Source organism: Bos javanicus, chromosome 2 (genome assembly GCF_032452875.1).
Source record: "Bos javanicus breed banteng chromosome 2, ARS-OSU_banteng_1.0, whole genome shotgun sequence".
Lineage (NCBI taxonomy): Eukaryota > Metazoa > Chordata > Mammalia > Artiodactyla > Bovidae > Bos > Bos javanicus.
The window spans coordinates 5,177,977-5,195,036 of NC_083869.1; the positions used below are offsets into that span (position 1 = coordinate 5,177,977).

The following is a 17,060-nucleotide window of genomic DNA, read 5'->3' on the forward strand; positions in this document are numbered from 1 at the left end:
GTCCCTGAGATTATCCAGGCAAGAACACTGGAGTGGGTTGCCATTTCCTTCTCCAATGCATGAAAGTGAAAATGAAAGTGAAGTCGCTCAGTAGTATCGGACTCTTAGCGACCCCACGGACTGCAGCCTACCAGGCTCCTCCGTCCATGGGATTTTCCAGGCAAGAGTACTGGAGTGGGGTGCCATTGCCTTGCTAGGAACCATGGAAAATAATATAAAAGTTTAAGATTTAAATCCTGCCCAAGTATATTGAGATCCTTTATTTTTCTGTGGTATATCAGGCTTGGATGTTAGAACCAAAAGCCATCTTAAAGACCCGTTTTCTGCTTAAAAGTACTCTACTTTTTAAATTAGTGGCAGCAAACTGCTTTTCTATTAGGCTTTGTATTTTTGAGGTCCTCCAGCATTAGCCTTTCTTTGTGGTGGCCGCCTAATTCTTTGCAGAGCAAATGAACCATTATTTATCCGCTCAGTCGGAGTCATTTAGATTTCCAGGCTTCACCATTACAAAAACTTGCCAAAGAACATCTCTGTTCTTGCTCCTTTGACAACACCGCTAGTGTGCCTGCAATAAAAATTTCACGAAGGGGACCTAGATATTTTATTACATAACACCCTTTCCCTCAGTCCCTGCTCCACAGGTGCGATCTCCCCTGCTCTTCAGGGCAGCAAGTTGGGTAGCTGCTTACCTCTGGGTGGGCACCATGCCCATCTCTCCTATTTCAACTGTTTAAGTGGATATGAGGTCTGGAAAAGGCAGGAAACAGGTGGGATCCATAACCTACCAAGAAAGCACGCAGATACTAAAGAGGGAAGAAATGGCGCAGGAAGTTGTAAGGGGTATTTGAGGAAACAAGAGATGGGGCAGGACAGATACTCTCTGGATCATAGTGAAAGTGAAAGTGAAGTCACTCAGTCGTGTCCGACTCTTTGCGACCCCGTGGACTGTAGCCTACCAGGCCCCTCCCTCCATGGGATTCTCCATGGCAAGAATACTGGAGTGGGTTGCCATTTCCTTCTCCAGGGGATCTTCCCGACCCAGGGATCGAACCCGGGTTTCCTGAATTCCAGGCAGACGCTTTAACCTCTGAGCCACCAGTCATAGAAGTTTGGGCTAAAGACAATGCAGAATGTCAGTCACATGACAGAGGCCTCCAACGCTAAAGCGAGGAATTTGTACTTAGTACTGCGGGGCGACGGGGAGTGAAGAAAAGACTCAGTGAAAGCGACTGGGTTTTAGACTCTGTCACAAGTCCTGGGGGTGGAGTGTCAACTCATCTTCCTGCGCCGAGATTTCCACATTTGTTAACAATTAAAAAGTAATTGCTGGGCCGACCTCGCATACATACAACAAGTAAACCGTGAACTGTAAAACTTAGAAGGCCGATCTCCAGGGTAGTGGTTTACGGTCAGGTGACAGGTCGACAAAAATTTCTTAAGTTTTTTAGGAAAAAATGCTGAAACCAGATCCCAAAACGAAATCTTTTCGCCTGCAAACGACTTGCTATGGACTCGAAGTGGGTCGCAGCCTCTTCTTGCTCTGCTGCTCTCGCTCTGCCAGAAGCCCACGCGGGAGACCATTTTCGAGGTTTGTTTTGGCGTCTCGGCGCCAAGGACTCCCGTAAGGGAACTGAGGTGCATGTGTGTGCGTGAGAGCACAGGGCCGGAGCCGGCTGCCACGAGCTATCGGCAAAGTGGCGCAACAGCCCTGGCAGGCCAGGAATCTCCGCACTACTGAGCCGGCGTGTGCAACCGGGCGTGCGTGGGCGCAGCCAGCCACTGCGCAGGCGCGGACTCGCTCCCCCTCGGCCTCCGCGCGGCGCTCTGGGTGAGCGCGCGCCCCCGGCGGGTTCCGCTCCCGACAGGCGGAGGGCTGCGTGCGCACGAGCCGGCCGTGACGTGCACCGCGCTACGCCCGACGTCACGGGTCCGTGTGTAGTGGCGGCCGGGCTGCCCTCAGCAGCGGCTCCCGACGAGGGTGGTGCGGTCGCTGGGTGCGGTGTTCGGGGGTCCTGCGGCCCGCAGCGGCAGCGGCGACGACGACGACTACCGGGAGGCCCGGCGCTCCCAGCCGCGGAGTCGTCGCTCCCGCCCCTTCTCCGGCCTCGGCGGCACCCGGCCGCGGCTTCCTCCTTTTCTGCCCAGCTTCCCGCGGGCCTCGGGGCCGCGGCGGCGAGAAGGAACGAGGGGCGCCGAGAGGCCCCGGCCGGCCGCCACGGTCCACGCTGCGCCCGGCGCAGGCTCCATGTGAAGGAAGGCCGGGCCTGGCCCCCGGCCCGCGCCCGACTCCTCGTGCGCCCCTCCGGTCCCCGGGGGCCCGCAGCCTCCCTCGACCGGGGGGCGCGGTGACAGGCCGCGCGGGTGCGGAGGGGTGGGTCTGCGGCTCCCTACGTCCCCGCGGAGCGGCGGGTAAGTGCGTGTGTGTGTGTCTGTGTGTGTGTGTGTGTCTGTGTGTGTGTGAGCGCGCGCGCGCGCGCCCGCACAAATGTGTGGCGGTAGGGGTGGGGGAGCGGGGAGGGGGCCGGACGTGAGGAGGGGGCCGTTACCGGCCTGGGCGCAGCCCTTGGGGCGGAGATTTCGCTAGGTTGTTGCCTCGCTTGGGGTGGGCGGACCTTGGGTCCCTTGCATCCAGTCCCGAAGTCCAGGTCCGAGCGAAGTAGACCGCTGGGCGGTGGAGCTGTCAAGACGCGTACTCCGCCGGGTTTTTGAAGGAAGATTGCGCCTGGTCCTTGGGAGACGCAGAAATGTTACATGCAGGAAGCGAGAAAGTGCTTGTCTTTGCCCCGCTGTATCGTCGTGCACTAGTGTTAGGGTTGATGCCCTTTTCTCTTTATGGACCGTTTAGCGAGCACTTGTTACGCCCCCGGTACTTACCGTGCATCGCTCACCTCACCTTCGAAGCCCAGTGAGGTGATACTGTCTTCATTTTACGGTTGAAAACATCGAGGCTCAGATTGAGGAACTTGCCCAAGGTCACGCAGCTTGGTAATCTGGGAAAGCCTTGGTTCGAATATGATGTCCTTTCTGTAGAAGTGTATTTCTCTAGTTCAGATCTTGCGAAAATAAATATGTGAGGAAAATGAGAAAACATGAAAAGTTTTTTCTTGGGAGTAAAATCTAAATATTTACAAAAGTAGATCGAGCTTACATGCCCGTATTGTAGGTTGTTCAGTGTGTTTTGCCTGCAGCCTAGCCAAATGATTTTCTTGATTCTTTCCCCCCAAAAATTACTTTTAAAAGGTGACTCCAGGCACCTTTACCTTTTTCTTTTTTTGCGGTGGAACTGACCGAACAGAAAATATTTCCCCTCTTATCAAAAAGAAGAAATGGATTTAGTTAAACTCCGTATTTCTTGAAAAGTTACAATTTGTGCAATTTATTCTTGATGCATACAGGGAACTCACAGTTGGGTTATTTGCTTGAGATTTCCTTATTGCAAAATTTGTCTCTGGATTATGTGGCAATGACAACATGCTTAGTAATTTGTGCATTAACTTGTGCAATAGCTCTGAGTGGAGTGCCAGAATTTAATGTGTAGAGTTGTACAAAGTTATCTTTTAATGATGTGATTGTTTTCTTTCGTATTTATGTAGAAAACTAATGAGTATTTATAAAACTAACTGAAATTCTCCTTTTAGCATTGACCTATACTCTGTTTCTTGGATTATGATTAAAGTTAGAGCCTTTACATTTCTCTTTGCAGAAGAAAGTGTTGATAAAATTCTCTTGAGTAACTTAAGTTTCATGTTTAGTTGTAAATGTTTAAGAAATCTATTGATGCCCCAAATTGTAGTATTTTATAATTTTTTAAATGTATTATCAGGTTTAAGAAAATTTGTAGTTGAATGTCTTTGTAATGTCTGTAGAGAAAAAGTTGAATTATAGAGTTAAGTGGATGGTTCACAGATTAATTTGTTGTTTGCTTAAAATATAAACATATGTTGAGTCTTGTTGAATGTAGTATCATTATAGAATGGTTATCTAGTCATGCTCTCCATGAATCTCTCTTGAAAGAAATAACTATTAAAGATTTATTGCAAATAATTTTATGATTAATTGTAGGCTCAGTCTTTTAAGTGTTTTAATTGGAACTTTCTTCCCTTGTTTACCTTATTGCTACCACAGGGGTAAACTATATTTAATAGATGCTGTATTAAAATGGAATTGTGTTTGGTTCTAGACAAGTCCCACAGCTTTAGTATCAGATTGATTTTATTTTTCCTTGTAGAATTGGAGCTAAGCTCCCTCCCACCTGCCCCCCAACCCAGCCCCAGCTTTTTATTATGAAACAGTTTTAAGTACACAGGAATTTGGTAATATCAAACACCCATATAGTAATCCTATAGATTGACTTATTGGCATCTTGCCATAATGTGTACATTATTTTTGGCCATGCGTACCTGTGTGCTCAGTCACTCAGTCAGGTCCCAGTCTTTGTCACCCCATGGACTGTAGTCCGCTGGGCTCTGTCCATGGGATTTTCCAGGCAAGAATATTGAAATTGATTGCGATTTCCTCCTTCAGGGGATCTTCCCAACCCAGGGATTGAATCACTATCTCCTGTGTGTCTCTCGCATTGGCAGGCAGCTTCTTTACTACTGAGCCACGTGGGAAGAATTTTTAGCTATACTATTTGAAAACTAAACTGTGGACACTATGACACTTTACCCCTAAATATGCCAAATTGCATTTTCAAAGATAAGGACATTTTCTTACACAGCCAAAATATTATTGTTAAGTTTCTGATTAATAGTTTCTTATTGTTAATTTCTTAATGTAATCTAGTATCCATCCATGTTTAAATCTCCCCATTTGTGCTGGAAAGATCTTTTTTGGCTTTTTATACTTACTCCCACCAAACCAGGATCCTATCAAGGTTTATTCACTACATTTGGAAGTCTCTTTGATCTCTTCCAGTCTAAAACAATATCACCTCTCCATTTTATTTATTTTTTTATCTTTTGGCCATGCCACACAGTATGTGGGATCTTAGTTTCCCAACCAGGGATTGAACCTATGGCCCCTGCTGTGGAAGCACAGTTTTAACCACTGGATGCCTTGGAAGTCCCATCATCTCTCTATTTTATAAAATGGATTTTTTTTTAATAAAAGAGATCAAGCCAGTTATCTTATAAAACCAGTCACATTCTGGATTTGTCTGATTCCCCCCCCCCCCCCATGGTGTCATTTAGCATGTTCCTCTTTGCCTCCTGCGTTAGCTAACTGTAAGCTAGATTTAAAGAATCATTAGTTTCAGGTTAAATATTTTGGGCAAGAATAACTACTGAATGTTTCTGTGTACTTTATATTGCTCCCCATTGGGGTCATATATTGTTAAGTCCTATTTGTGATCCTGAGTTTGATCACTTGGTTATGGGGGTTGTTGTTGTTCAGTTGCTAAGTCATGTTTTTGCGACTCCATGGACTGCAACACTCCAGGCTTCCCTGTCTTTCACTATCTCCCTAAGTTTGCTCAAACTCACGTCCGTTGAGTCAGTGATGCCATCCAACCATCTCATCCTCTGTTACCCCCTTCTCCTGCTGCCCTCAGTCTTTCCCAGCATCAGGGTCTTTTCCAGTGAGTCAGCTCTTCCCATTAGGTGGCTAAAGTATTGGAGTTTCAGCTTCAGCATCAGTCCTTTCAATGAATATTCAGGGCTGATTTCCTTTAGGATTTACTGGTTTGATCTCCTTGCTGTCCAAGGGACTCTCAAGAGTCCTCTGCAGAACCACAGTTTGAAAGCATCAGTTCTTAGGCGCTGCGCCTTCTTTATGGTTCAACTCTCACATCCCTACATGATTACGGGAAAGACCACAGCCTTGACTAGATGGACCTTTGTCAGCAAAGTGATGTCTCTGCTTTTTAATATGTTGTCTAGGTTTGTCATAGCTTTCCTTCCAAGGAGCAAGCATCTCTTAATTTTGTGGCTGCAGTCACCCTCTGCAGTGATTTTGGAGCCCAAGAAAATAAAATCTGCCTCCGTTTCCACTTTTTTCCCATCTGTTTGCTATGAAGTGATGGGACCAGATACCATGATCTTAGTTTTTTGAATGTTGAGTTTTAAACCCGCTCTTTCACTCTCCTCTTTCAGTCAGTTCAGTCGTGTCCGACTCTTTTTGACCCCGTGGACTGCAGCATGCCAAGCTTCTCTGTCCATCACGAACTCCTGGAGTTTACTCAAACTCCTATCCATCGAGTTGATGATGCCATCCAACCATCTCATCCTCTGTCATCCCCTTCTCCTGCCTTCGGTCTTTCCCAGCATCAGGGTCTTTTCTAGCGAGTCAGTTCTTTGCATCAGCTGGCCAAAGTACTGGAGTTTCAGCTTCAGCTCTCCTCTTTAGGTGAGGTATATTTTCCCCACTGCAACTGGCATGTGTTCTCCAGTAATCTTTAAGTTTTCAGTAGATAGTAATATTGATTGCTGCATCTGTTGGCAAGCTGACTTCTGAATTTCAATGCTAACAATCTTTTGTTGGTCTGTAGACAGCAACAGAACCGCAGGAATTGTAAAAATATTCTGTGTAGCTGTATTAATCAGGTTCTGATTTTGCAGCTGTATTAATCAGGTTTTGATTTGGGGGATTTTTAAGTATTTTTAATAATGAATTCAAGGTTATCGCCAGTTATGAATAAAAAGAGACCTGACTTGAGAGAACAGAGGACAATTCAGTTCCTGTCTTTTCCTGTACTCTCTCAAGGAGTGTGTGTGTGTGTGTGTGTGTGTGTGTGTGTGTGTGTTTTGGCTGTACTGTGAGGCTTGTGTGGCTCGTGAGATATTAGTCATCACTGAACCTCAGTCCTTGGCAGTAAAGTCGAGGAGTCCCTATCACTGGGCTATCAGGGAATTCCCTCAAATAATATGTTTCTTTTAAGTCTTAGCCAATATTTGTTGCTCAGGAATAGCTGAAATATAAAAGGAGAGCTACTTTACTAAAGAATATTTTGAGAAAACTGTTTTCTGGTGTCATGCAAAGGAGAACTGGATTGAGAATCAGAAGGTCTAAACCCTAGGCCTAATTCAACTGTTCTATGAAGTTCAAGGATTATAAACTTTTTAACTTCACTCTGTATTCTCATGTCATAGTGATAGTAAACATGTTCGTAAACATGTCAGGAGGATAGGAATAGATTCTTCTTTGGTGTTCTTCCCATAACTAGCCCACCACCTTTCTTGTAAGTGCTCAAGAATGTTATGCTTGAGATTCATAGTGCTATAAATTTAAAAAGCATTCTGTAGTTTATAAACTTTGGAAGTTTTTTCTAGGGTAATTTCCCCTCATTTATACAGTTAGTCATTTAGTATGGACTTTAATAAATTAATAGTGACAAATTAAAAGAGTAGTTTAAGATACAATTTTATCAGCATTCTTTCAATAATTCCCAGATTGTGCCTGCTCAGCGCCACTGCCTCAGGCAGGCTTCCCATTGAGCGCCCTGTGTTCGCCTCTGCCACCCTCTGACTGCACGGCACCCGCGGTTGTCTCTGTGTCCTCCGCGGAGAAATTAGCTCTTCAAGCACAGAGGCAGTGCTGTGTTGATTGTGGTGCCCCAACGCCTAGCACAATACCTGTTGCCAAACGTTTATTACATGGGTAGGTAATTGACAAGAGGCCTCCTTCAGTGTTCTCAGATTCTTAAAAGATGGCAGCTACATTAGTGGAACAGGGTGGGGAAGTTCAATAAAATGTTTCTGTACCCTCAGAGAAAATCAAGCATTTGTGGAAAGCTCTACCACAGAGGCAAGGTAGTAGAAAAGTTTCTGAAAATTATTAATAGGAATCAGTGGGAGAATGTGAGATAATACTTATTATTTCTGAAAGTCTTTTCAGAGAACAGTTCTGCAGTCTAAGCCGAAATAAAATTTCAATTCTTTCTGTGCTATTTAGTAATAGTTATATGCTCCCAACTCATATTGTATTTTAGATTTGTGACTTGAAGATGTTTCATTATCATCATTATTGTTTGATAAGTTTGTCATTACCCTAAATTTGACTGACTTAGCTACATTTTAATGATATTTATGGAGCTTTAACTCAAAATACTTTGTTCTTTTGTTTTAATATGAAAGGAATGAGACCAATGTTCTCCAACTAAATTTTGCGGAGAGATTAATATCATGATTTATATGATGCTTTAATGCATTTTAAAATCAGTTTAGGCATTTTTAGACCTGTTGACTGCTTTGTAAAATTAGTAATAGTTATTATATGATATGACATAATATATAAAAACAGTATGTCAAAGAACATTTACAAACTTTCTTGTTTGTTTAGATATTACAAGGAAATGAAACAAGTAGAAGGTAGCTAGCTCAGCCTTGATGTTGATAAAGATTTACTTTGAGAGATGGTGTATCATTAACCATCCAGTCTGTTAGCAGTACCTGACTGCATTCAGTTGACTTCACCCCCAAACCACCATATACCTTCATTATAAATCTTTCCCCATGATTTGAGAAAGAGTAGATTAATTTTGTGTTCTGAGATCATGTAATGTGTATTAATCAGCATCTCAAAGTTTTGTCCCATAGTTATGGACTGTTGCATACTGCCTTAAGGTTAGAAGGTTTACTCAGGGATGTACCTGAAGAGTTTCTTGCCTAGAATGTTCCTGAAGTGAATACACAGACTGCAAACTGTATTTCATACTGTTTGTTGAACACTGATAGAAGATGGAAAGCCTGATTTCAGTCTTAAATCTGCCATTAATTAGAAGTTGACTGTGACAAAGTGACTTCAGTAATTTTTTAAAAAACATTATCTTAGCACATAGCAGGTATGTGCAGGTCTTCGCTGTGTCATGTGAGATCTTTCTTTGTAGCACACGGACTCTTAAGTTGTGGTCCACGGGCTCAGTACTTGTTGTGCTTTGGCTTAGTTGCTCCACACCATGTGGGATCTTAGCCCCCAAACTAGGAATCCGCTCTGCACCCCCTGCATTGCAAGGTGGATTCTTAACCACTGGACCACGAAGGAAGTCCCTAGTTCAACATTTCTGAATTTGAAAAAGTTGCTCTAGTTGATTTCTTTTTTTAAAAAGATTTATTTATTTTTTGGCTATGGTGGGTCTTTTTTGCTGCATGGGGACTACTTTTTCTTGCAGTGCCTGGGCTGCTGCTTGCAGTGGTTACCCTTGTTGTGGAGCACAGCCTCGAGGTTCGTGGGCTCGGTAGTTGCAGCTCCCGGGCTCCAACTCAGGCTCAGTAGTTGTGTGCACAGGCTTAGTCGCTCTGCAGCACACGATCTTCCCCAGCCAGGTATTGAATTGACGTCCCTTGCATCACCAGGTGGATTCTTAAACACTGAGCCACCAGGGAATCGCCCCCCGCCCCCCACCCCACCTAGTTGATTTCTTAAGGACCTATCTAATCTATGATTCTGTGAGATCCACAGCATCATAGAAAATAATAGAGTCAAGAGAGATTCAAGTTTTCTTGCTTGGGAGATTGTTAAGATGACAACTGTCCAGGGAAGATTTGTTACAGGGCAGCATTTGGAAGATAAATAGCTCTGTTTAAATGTGATTAATTTGTCAGAATGACATCTTTTACTTAAAGATGTTTTATAGCCAGGTAGCTTGTGTTGAACTGTGATAATCTATAGTAGGTTCGCAGTAAATACTTGTTGAAAGAGTAGATGAATAACTTCAGGACTGATACGATTAAAATCAGAATCACCTGATGATATTTTAGTGATGAAAATCCAGGATAATAACCATTGAATTCTAGAAAAGAACTAAATTATTCTCGTGAATGGGCACCCAAGACTAGTGAAATACATTTTTTGAAATACTTTAGCCAAAAGTGAGGGAAGATCTTTTTGGAAAAGAAAAAAAAAAGAAGTATTGGAAAAATTTTACCTGCAGTCTATGCCCGTTAGAAATTTTAAAATAATTTTATGGGTGTACTGGATAAACCCCAAATGATTGCATTAAAAAAAAATTCTTACTTCCCAATGGAAAAAAATCATTTGGGGCAAACCATACATCGGCAAAAAAAAATTTAATATATATATTTATTTTTGCGAGGCTGTGTGGGATCTTAGTTCCCTAACAAGGAACTGAACCTGTGCCCCTTGCATTGGGAATGTGGAGTCTTAACCATTGGACCACAGGGAAGTCCCAGCAAATTTTTTCTCAGAATCTTTCTGCTTCTTTATTCTTCATTTCTTCCATCTTCGCATCTCTAACCAAAGCATAGAAGTACATTAAGTGTTGTTAGCTTATTTTGTTTTTAGGTAATAAATTGGTATTGGCATTTGTTAAACTAGAGCTTCCCTTATGCTCAGATGTTAAACTGCCTGCAGTGCTGGAGACCTGGGTTCAATCCCTGCAGTCTGTGGGGTCACAAAGAGTTGGACACGACTGAGCGACTAACACTTTCGTTAATCTGATACCCACTCTAGTTTTTTCTCTCATATAAATCTTGCTCTTTTGCAAATGGGAGGGTCAAGTTTGGATGATATGGCTTCATAGAATGAGGGCGCTTCATCCTGTTTTCAAAGATTGGCAGCTCAGAACTGATAAAAGAAGGCTTGATTGGAGATTATAAAAGACTAAGTGGCTTAAATTTGGTTATGCAGGAAGGTCTCTAAAGGGAAAGTTGCAGAGATCTTGATCAGTAGGTGGAGGGGGGGCTTGAGTAGTTGCATGAGTTAGGGTTCAGTCACAGAGGAAGAACGAACTGCTGTGGTATCATGGAATTAAGGAATTTATGAAAGATAGAAGACCTTACGGAGTTGTGGGAGAAGCTTGGAAACCAAAGTCTGTAAGAGGGAATTGGCAGATCAGAGAAATCACTAATCAGCCTTCCTGAAGCAGTGGTGCAGTGGGCAAGTCAGAGTTTGCAGGGGAATTTGAGAAGTTAGTTATGCCCAGCTACTGAAGTGTGGGCCCACACAGTAGAGCTGGTGGAAAGTATAGAACGCTGTTGTCTCTACATAGCTACCTCTTCTGTGGTCTTCAGTCAGGCTTTTGATGGTGGGCCTGAGGTTGCAGTTTGGTTGGCAGGGTTGACAATAAGAAAGAGCTACATGCAATACAGTGGAGAGCAGAGACACAGTGAAATACTCTGTCAGCTCTACATCCATCTAACCATAATCTTCAGAGAGTAACTTCTGTCTTTGACCATTTCTAACCAGGAACCTGGTGGGAAAAGGATTCTGGAAATGTAGTTTGAACTTAAAAGTTGAAATGGTACAAACTGTCACAGAGGGTGAGAGTGGAGGGTGGGTGGGAAATCACAGTGAGGGCTGTGATCGCTGTGGCAGTCCACAGTGACGTTACATCTTCTGTGAGAGAGCAAGTGCTTTAAAATCTCCAAGCCTTTTTCTTCCTCTGTAAGATGGGAAGATAATACCTACAGGAGGGATTATTGTGAGCATTAAATAAAATGTTTTGTATTTAGCAGACTGTCAGCACAGTGTAAAATAATGTAAATAATAGCTTTTATTAGTAGTAGTAATTGTGGTAGTAAAGAGGATGGATTGAGAAATAGGAAGGGTGTATTTTGAAAGAGAGGGGAGAAGTAGAGAAGATGAATGGAGATAAGAATGAAGTAGAAGACATAGTTCCTGTAATTGAAAATGCAATAATCAAGCTGCGGAGGACACATGCCAGCCTAGAGCAAGGTTGGGAAGGTGTTAAATCAGATAATATCCTATGAGACAAATGACCCTGCCATGATGAATGGAGAAACGACGAATGCTGTCATCCCGGCACGCTCATGCTCCATTGTCCATTTAAGTCCCGACTCTTTGTGACCCTGTGGACTATAGCCCGCTAGGCTCCTCTGTCCATGGGAGTTTCCAGGCAGGAATACTGGAGTAGGTTGCCATTTCCTTCTCCAGGGTGTAGTTAAGATTAAAAGTGGTAGTGTAAAATTCCTAGTACACTGTCAGTCCTCAGAGGTTATTTTTCACTTCTTTATCATTTAGAAAGATGGACAGATGAAGGGAGTAGAGAAGGCTGAAACTGGGTCCTTGTTTAGACAAGAAGGAAAGGAGGACACATTTCAGATAACAGAAATAGGAGGAGGCATCATCATGGCATGTAGCACTTCATAAGACGAGTTGGTACCTACTGGCTCCTACTCTGTGCTTTTGATAACCTGTTTGTAGTTTCTTGATTTTGATTTTGAAGGATTGCTTATGCTTGTATCACTGCAAACAACCAGTACCCAGTAATTGTGTAGCACATAATGATACTTACTGTACAACAAAGCCTGAGTTTTTACCAACTGTAAACCCCTAGACTTAGGTGTCTCCCTCCTCATCCATAATCTATACCATGGCGTTTTCTCTTCACACTCAGTAGATTCATAAGGTCATTTACCTTTAGTGATTCCACTTGCTTACAGTATGAAATGATGAAGGTTGATAAAAGGAGAGATTACATTTTTAAAAAATAAATAATAAAGAAGAAAAAAGCAAAGCTTAAAAGAAACAGCAGCTCTAATTTATTCGTGAGTCTCAGGGCTCCTTAAATGTTTTACTATTTTGGCTTTTCAAATCTAGCCTAAGCTAAAATGATGAGGTGTGGTAGATGCTGTTAGACATACTCACAGTTCCCAAAGACCCCAGTAGAGTAAAGACCAAAAGAAAACAAAACTAAAAGAAGATAAAACAGGAGAGCTGGGTTTGATCCCTGGGTTGGAAAGATCCCCTGGAGAAGGAAATGGCAACCCACTCCAGTATTCTTGCCTGGAGAATTCCATGGAGCAAACACCCTCTTCAAAGAACACAAGAGAAGACTTTGCACATGGACATCACCAGATGGTCAACACCAAAATCAACACCGATTGATTATATTCTTTGCAGCCAAAGGTGGAGAAGCTCTATATAGTCAGCAAAAACAAGACCGGGAGCTGACCATGTGGCTCAGATCATGAACTCCTCATTGCCAAGTTCAGACTTAAGTTGAAGAAAGTAGGGAAAACCACTAGACCATTCAGGTATAACCTAAATCAAATCCCTTACGATTGTACAGTGAAAGTGAGAAATAGATTTAAGGGACTAGATCTGATAGACAGAGTGCCTGATGAACTGTGGATGGAGGTTCGTGACATTGTACAGGAGACAGGGATCAAGACCATCCCCAAGAAAAAGAAATGCAAAAAGGCAAAATGGCTGCCTGAGGAGGCCTTACAAATAGCTTTGAAAAGAAGAGAAATGAAAAGCAAAGGAGAAAAGGAAAGATATACCCAAAGAATAGATATATAGATATGGAAAGATATATCCAAAGAATAGCAAGGAGAGATAAGAAAGCCTTTCTCAGTGATCAGTGCAAAGAAATAGAGGAAAACAACAGAATGGGAAAGACTAGAGATCTCTTCAACAAAATTAGAGATACCAAGGGAACATTTCATGCAAAGATGGGCTCGATAAAGGACAGAAATAGTATGGACCTAACAGAAGCAGAAGATATTATGAAGAGGTAACAAACAGAAGAACTATACAAAAAAGATCTTCACGACCCAGATAATCATGATGGTGTGATTACTCACTAGAGCCAGACATCCTGGAGTGTGAAGTCAAGTGGGCCTTAGGAAGCATCACTAGGAACAAAGCTAGTGAAGGTGATGGAATTCCAGTTGAGCTATTTCAAATCCTCAAAGATGATGCTGTGAAAGTGCTGCACTCAATATGCCAGCAAATTTGGAAAACTCAGCAGTGGCCACAGGACTGGAAAAGGTCAGTTTTCATTCCAATCCCAAAGAAAGGCAATGCCAAAGAATGCTCAAACTACCGCACAGTTGCACTCATCTCACATGCTAGTAAAGTAATGCTTAAAATTCTCCAAGCCAGGCTTCAGCAATACATGAACCGTGAACTTCCAGATGTTCAAGCTGTTTTTAGAAAAAGCAGAGGAACCAGAGGTCAAATTGCCAATATCTGCTGGATCGTTGAAAAAGCAAGAGTTCCGAAAAAACATCCATTTCTGCTTTATTGACTATGCCAAAGTCTTTGACTGTGTGGATCACAACAAACTGTGGAAAATTCTTAAAGAGATGGGAATAACCAGACCACCTGACCTGCCTCTTGAGAAATCTGTATGCAGATCAGGAAGCAGCCGTTAGAACTGGACATGGAACAACAGACTGGTTCCAAATAGAAAAAGGAGTACGTCAAGGCTGTATATTGTCACCCTGCTTATTTAACTTGTATGCAGAGTACATCTTGAGAAGTGCTGGGCTGGAAGAAGCACAAGGTGGAATCAAGATTGCCGGGAGAAATGTCAGTAACCTCAGATATGCAGATGACACCAGCCTTATGGCAGAAAGTGAAGAAGAACTAAAGAGCCTCTTGATGAAAGTGAAAGAGGAGAGTGAAAAAGTTGACTTAAAGCTCAACATTCAGAAAACTAAGATCATGGCATCCAGTCCCATCACTTCATGGCAAATAGATGTGGAAACAGTGGCTGACTTTATTTTGGGGGCTCCACAATCACTGCAGATGGTGACTTGCAGCCATGAAAATTTTAAAATTACTTACGCTTACTCCTTGGAAGAAAAGCTATGATCAACCTAGACAGCGTATTAAAAAGCAGAGACATTACTTTGCCAACAAAGGTCCGTCTAGTCAATGCTATGGTTTTTCCAGTGGTCATGTATGGATGTAAGAGTTGGACTAGAAAGAAAGCTGAGCACCGAAGAATTGATGCTTTTGTACTGTGGTGTTGGAGAAGACTCTTGAGAGTCCCTTGGACTGCAAGGAGATCCAGCCAGTCCATCCTGCAGGAGATCAGTCCTGGGTGTTCATTGGAAGGACTGATGTTGAAGCTGAAACTCCAATCCTTTGGCCACCTGATGTGAAGAGCTGACTCATTTGAAAAGACCCTGATGCTGGGAAAGATTGAAGGTGGGAAGAGAAGGGGACAACAGAGGTTGAGATGGTTGGATGGCATCACCAACTCGATGGACATGAGTTTCAGTAAAGTCTGGGAGTTGGTGATGGACAGCGAGGCCTGGCGTGGTGCAGTCCATGGGGTTGCAAAGAATTGGACGTGACTGAGCGACTGAACTGAACTGATGGGCTACAGTCCATGGGGTTGCAAAGAGTCAGACATGACTGAAGCAACTTTTATACTTGTAGTTTCTAAAGATTGTCCATGTTTACTCCTGTTTGGGCCAGTTGCGCACCTCTGGACCATCTGTTTTGGTGAGGGACCACACTGAGCTAATTTGGTGACATTTAGTAATCAAATGGGTGGTTGGAGGTTGTGTTTGTAGAAGGGATAAGCTTCCAAAAGAAGGCCACTAGAGTGAATCACTTAATTCAGTATATTAATTGATTAATTGGTCAGTTCAGTATAATCTACCTTGTTATTTTCAAGTTCTTCGAATGAAGCGTTTTATTTTAATACAATCAATATGCAAGTTAAGTTTCTTTTCTTCACCTTTTCATCAATTTCTTGCTAGCTTTTGTTCTACTGGAATCGCTTTCCTTCTTCATGAAGTATATCCTTTATCCTGGCCTTCTTAAAAATATTTATTGATTGTATTCGGTTGCCCAGGGGGCTTTGTTGCCTGGTTTTCTCTAGTGGTGAGTGGGGGCTTCCCTCTAGCTGTGGTGCCCAGGCTTCTCACTGCAGTGGCTTCTCTTCTTGAGGAGCACAGGCTCTCGGTGCAAGGGCTTTAGTAGTTGTGGCATGCAGGCTCAGGAGTTATGGCACATGGACTTAAGTTACTCTGAGGCATGTGGAATTTTCCTGGACCAGGGACCGAACCTGGGAAAATTCCATGTGCCTCAAGAGTAACCAAGTCCATGTGCCAAAACTATTGAGCCTGGGACCAGGGATCAAAGCCAAGGAGGGCATGGCAACCCACTTCAGTATTCTTGCCTGGAGAATCCCCATGGACAGAGGAGCCTGCTGGGCCAGAGTCCATGGGATTGCAGAGTTGGACATGACTGAGAGACTAAGCATAGCACAGGGATGGAACCCATACCCTGCACTGGCTAGTGAATTCTGAACCACTGGACCACCAGGGAAGTCCAAAACCCACGGTCTTTTGTTTGTTTGTTTTTAAACTTTTTATTTTGTATTGGGATATAACTGACTAGCAAACAATGTCGTGGTAGTTTCAGGTGAACAGTGAAGAGACTTAGTCATTCATATACATGTGTCCATTTCCCCCCACATCCCCTCCCATCCAGGCTGCCACATAGTTGAGCAGAGTTCCAAGACCTATGGTCTTTTAACTGAGATCACACACCAGGTTTTGCCTTAATGAAGCTCAGATTCTTGATGTCTCGTCACAGAAAGCAGTCAATGAGAGACGGAGTGATAGGTAAGAAGAGTATTTATAGAAAAACACACTCTACATGGAGTATGGGCCATCTCGAAGGCTAGAGTGGCCATGAATTATATCCTGTTGAAGTTCCTAGACTAAGGGTCTCTTGGTGACAAATTACAGTTTTTGTTGGAAATCTTTAGCTCGTGTTCTTGAAGCTATTTTAGTTGTGAATGAAAGTCTAGACTGGCAGTTATTTTTCCCTCAGCATTTTGAAGATATTATTCCATCTTGTTTTCTACTGTATAAGCAGATCTAAAAGACTGTATGGATATGAGGTTTTTTTTGAGTATTTTTGTTTTATTTATTTTTGATTCATAATTTTTTTTTTTTTTTTAGTATATACTTATTTATTTGACTGCATCAAGTTTTAGTTGCATCATGTGGGCTCCAAAGTGCACGGGCTTAGTTGCTCCACAGCATGTGGCATCTTAGTTCCCCAACCAGGGATTGAACCCACATCCCTTGCATGGCAAGGCAGATTCTTAACTACTGGACCACCAGGGAAGTCCCTGGATGTTTTATTAATAATAATTTTTTATTGTGTTGTTAGAGTATATAATTGACTTTTTAATGGAAATATTCACATTGGTTTTTATTTTTTCTTCTTTAATTTTTAAATTCATTTAACGCTTATTGAAAATCTTAGGAATGTCTTAGGAATCAGTAAAATAAGCCTTTAATAAATTTGTTGTTGAGTTTTAATTGTTGGTGGGCACAATTATTAGTAAAATGTTTGACTTTCTTCTGTGTGTTAGCACTGAAGAT

The 17,060-nt window shown here is 42.8% G+C and overlaps 1 protein-coding gene across 2 annotated transcripts in view; it reads left to right on the forward strand.

Annotated features, from left to right (window-relative positions):
* Window positions 1-2,320: 2,320 nt before the first annotated feature.
* MAP3K2 (mitogen-activated protein kinase kinase kinase 2) overlaps window positions 2,321-17,060 on the forward strand; it is a 97,442-nt gene continuing 82,702 nt past the window's right edge. For both annotated transcript variants that reach the window (XM_061432347.1, XM_061432339.1), the window contains exon 1: window positions 2,321-2,409. The gene's annotated coding sequence lies outside the window, so the exon portion shown is untranslated. The remainder of the gene's footprint in view (window positions 2,410-17,060) is intronic.